This window comes from Gymnoscopelus braueri (assembly GCF_963280865.1).
Source record: "Gymnoscopelus braueri genome assembly, contig: SCAFFOLD_115, whole genome shotgun sequence".
Lineage (NCBI taxonomy): Eukaryota > Metazoa > Chordata > Actinopteri > Myctophiformes > Myctophidae > Gymnoscopelus > Gymnoscopelus braueri.
The window spans coordinates 9,771-14,655 of record NW_027660556.1 but is presented as its reverse complement, the minus strand read 5'-3'; positions in this window follow the sequence as shown (position 1 = coordinate 14,655).

Below are 4,885 nucleotides of genomic sequence, written 5' to 3'. Positions count from 1 at the left end.
AACATTGGACATATCAGTTTTAAATGTCATGTTGTATTTGATGGGGAGGGTTAGGGGTGTCAAGAATTTCACAATACGATACATGATGTTGGGCATGATATCGACCGGTGAGGGAGACAATGCTCTCTCCCTCGTTGCGGGACATTGGAGGAGATTGTTACAGTCAACTAAAAGACAAAGTGAATATCCATATTTACTGCTTTTCTCTTCATTAAAAAGAATATGAATATGCCATCAGTCAGTTTGCACCCACTGATGGCATATTTCGCAGACTGTTTTACCGTGCTGCCTTACTTTTGAGAAACAAACCACTTCAATATAATGGACATTGTGTAACCATTTTTTGTCAACAGGAGGATAATGCAAGTTCACGTTCACTCTCATCTCATGTCCAACTTGAACACTTTTGCCCCTCCGCCGGTAGCTAAATGTAAACAATGCGTCTCAGTAGGAAATAGCTGTGTATTTTGTCACATTCACCAATGCTGTGTGTTAAACTGGGAACTAGATTTGTTGGTAGCTGTGTGTATGTCGATAATTTCAAACTATCCAAAACGATGTGGAATAATTAGCATTAATCAACATTGTATAGAAAATTCCTACTCCTCTCTGTCTCTGTCTCTCTCTCTGTTTCTCTGTCTGTCTCTGTCTCTGTGTGTGTCTCTCTCTCTCTCTCTCTCTCTCTCTCTCTCTCTCTCTCTCTCTCTCTCTCTCTCTCTCTCACCCCTCCCTCTCACTGTCTCTCATTGAAATTAGCTACAGAGGACTGTAGTAGACTGGAATCCAGACCGACTGGTTACGTGAATGTTTTTTATCTTTTCAGGCAGAGTGAAAACAATCCAAAACATGTAGTCAGTGTGTGGATTCCAGGTTAGGACTGTGGGCCATTTTAAAGTGAATTCCTATCTCTCTCCCGCCTCCCTCCAACTAGAGTTGCAGCTGCATTACACAGACCACCTGGCGGCGTACCGTTGAGAAAGAAAGAAAAGAAGCAGGATGGAAGTCATGAAGTCTGAAGTGGAGCTGCAGCAGCTGACCGTGAATAGTGGAAGCGCTCTGTGAAGGCCTTATGTGCCACAACGCACCAAGTGGATAGGTAACAGGTAACAGCACACAACTTTCAAGGATTTGGACAAGCAAATAATTAAAACCGGTTTACATCATGGATACAATGGGTGTGGATGCCATGTGGATAAGTCCAAACTATCCAAAAACAGAACAATTAGCATCAATTAACTAGGTCTTTAGGTCAATGTATAGCAAATTCCTTCTCTCTCTCTCTCTCTCTCTCTCTCTCTCTCTCTCTCTCTCTCTCTCTCTCTCTCTCTCTCTCTCTCAGCAGCACCCACTTTTCTTGCTCATCACAAACCTATTTCATGTGTGAAATACATGTCGATGGGTTCATGTACATTAAAAACAAACAGTTTTAAGGGTTTATTTCAGTTGCTGAAATACCATGAGATACTGCTCTACAATATCAAATGATTCAGGAGTCAAGGTCAACTGGAGGGCCAGGTTCCTCCGAAAGGATTGGAGGAATGTAGCAGGGTTAGGAGGCAGGACTACATTGCCTCCTGAGGCATTTGAGACTGTATCTCATAGTATTAGAGAAATTGAAATACACTAAGGTACTTAATACGACTACTACTACTACTACTACTACTACTACTAATAATAATAATACTAATACTAATACTAATACTAATACTAATACTAATAATAATAATTATTATTATATTTTTTATTTTTTTATGATTAACAATAGGTCTATGATCCTCCTACATGCAGCCACACATACAGTAACTGAGACCATTCAGTAGCCAAGACTGATTATAATTGAAGTAACTGATTCAATATCATTATTAACCAGAAGTTGAAGTAACCAATTACACAATCAGGCTATTATTAACCCATGCTGTATATATTTTACTGTCTTTATATTTGCATATTGGGGATGATTGATATGTTAGTCCTGAAACTGACATCACCACCATATGCATGGAATTGAATGTCTTTCACTTTCAGCCATTCAAAAACAGTAGCTACACAAGCAATAACGTTAACATGACCAAGTTCAGCATACTGATGCACTGTCATCATGGAACCAATGCATTTATCCAAAAACAATGTTAAACCCTTTAAGACCGGGGAACGCATCTGTGTAGCCTTTTTATCCATATTTTATACTTTGGCTATTCAAAAATAGCAGATCTACAAGCTCATAGTGCGGCACCGAGTGCCGCCCTATGAGCTTGTAGATCTGCTATTTTTGAAAAATCTTGAACGTTTGTGCAAATATTTGAATATTTATATATATATATATATATATATATATATTAAAGGGAACATTTGTAACTCAAATCTTTGCTTCTGGGGGGTCCCTGGAACAACATATTTTGAGATGGGGGTCCGTGGCCAAATGCATATAATTTTGGTGGTCCTTGACAGGAAAAAGTTTGAGAACCACTGATATAGCAACATATGTTTTTCAGAAAACTGTTAGGATTTTAGACATTTCCCCCAGATGCAAAGATTTGAGTTCGCTTTTAAAACAATATATATATATTTTTCAAGATTTTTCAAAAATAGCAGATCTACAATCTCATGAGCTATGAGCTTGCATATCTGCTATTTTTGAATAACCAAAGACATCTTAAAATGACACAGATGTGTTCTCCAGTCTTAATGGGTTAAAGGGATAGTTCACCCAAAAAATGACTTATTTTCTATCAATTATACACCCCATGAAGACTTGAATTCATGTAGATTTGTTTTTGTTTTTGTCTCATTCCTAAGCCAATAATTTGATAACCGTCAGAAAGATATTAATGTCTCCGGTAGGAGACTCAAAGTTGACACTTTGTGTCTCCTACCGGAGCCGCTGCCGGTTCTCAGATTATTGGCTTAGGAATGCGACAAAAACAAAAAATTCTCCATGAATTCAAGTCTCCATGGGGTGTGTAATCGCTAGGAAAAATGTTGGGGTTGAACTATCCCTTTAAGTATAGGCTACCGACGTTTCAACAGAACCTTGACGTGAATCTTGTCAGTTGCCCCAGCCCCTCCTCCTGCGTTTACACAAACGCTAGCTGGCGGCATGAGTAAAAGCATAATAGGCTCTATGCTCAGCAGCCATATTGGAAAGAAACTAGGCCTCGTCCTTTGTGTCTTCACAGGTGTTACCAATGATACTAATGAAGAGCTCTGTTCCATTCTGGTCAAACAGAGTCAGGGTGCTGATATTGTGCATGTATTGGCTCACTGCTGGAAACAGTCAACGTGGACCACAAGGGTGTGTAACTCTGAGAGTGTACAAATGGAACCCCATGGACCCTAATGGGTCCATGGGGTTCCATTTGGACACTCTCAGAGTTATGGGCGTCCTTGAAATTAAAAGGGTTTGACAACCAGTGCTACACTAAATGGAACAGAGCCTTCATTAGTATCATTACACCTGTGAAGGAAGTAAGGAAGGGGCGTAGAGCTAGGAATGGCACTAGGAGCATGCATAGAGCCCAAGCACATTTCCGCACAGTATATAAACCACAAGCACTCAACTCCCCCACTAGTAGAGGACCTGGCTAAGATATGTATGCACTTAATTTAGGAGAGAATATTTCAACTGTTTTTGGCTAATATGACCCCAGGGAACAACTTAGGAACTATGAGAAATTCTCTATCCGGGGCGAAATACCCGAAAATGACCACGCCCTTTTTAAAATGACCACACTTCCAACATGGCACTATTTTCTAAACCGCTGGAGCTACAGATTTTCTGAGGTGCTCAAAATGTTCAGAATACTCATGTTTGGGAAACCTGTGCCCGAGCCAGCAACCCTACAGGTCATCATAGTGGCCAAATCCAATATGGCCGTCTATTTTATACTTTTTGAGCATTAAAAACACATTAGAATGCTCATATTAGGGACCAGTCGAAATTTACATAAGGGGGGGCATGGAGGAAAATAGGGGAGGGTCATGCCTTTCTAATTTTGGTCCAAGGGAGGGTCAGCTAATTTTACTTTGAATCCAAGGGAGGGTCATGCAATTTTAAATTGATAAAATAGTTCGTTTTTTATATACCTTTTTAGTACAGCAGAACAGTGGTCAATGACCCCTCTCCATTTCAAAGGATACAAAGAATTCAAATCAAGTAACACCTTGTCTATTTAGAATCAATGACGGTCGTTAACAAGCCATCAACGCACAGCGAGTGTGAACGACCCAGTCAAATCTATTCAGCGTCTTAACGATGGTGGTTGAACAATTAAGCAAAACTTCAACAGGCGTTATTGGAGAGATGCATTATAAATAGGCCTACTATAACTGGATATTCATAATCATTTGAAGTAATTCTGTGCATGTGATTAATGTGGATCTATATGGACAGTTGTGTATGCCTAGCTCCACTAGTAAAACCAGAAGCATCAGGCCATAATTGATAGCCTAATTTGTTTTATGTAGGCAACAGTGTAGTTGTAGTCACTGTAGTTGATAATTAAAAGGGCAGAGTGACAAAAGTTTTAAACTACTGGTTACCAAATATTCAACTTTCTTCAATCTGACCAGGATTCAATGGGTTTCCCACATGTAAGATGAGAACACTATCCATTCGGCTACCACTACTACAGATACACTGTGCATTTAGCAAGACTGACTACACTACAGCAATGTCCTAATCAATGTGGAAAGCAAAACATTGGACATATCAGTTTTAAATGTCATGTTGTATTTGATGGGGAGGGTTAGGGGTGTCAAGAATTTCACAATACGATACATGATGTTGGGCATGATATCGATATGATATATTATTAATGTTCTTTTCTCATGTATCATCAACATTGGCCATCATCTTATAAATAACGTTATAAAGCAAGTTAGAAAC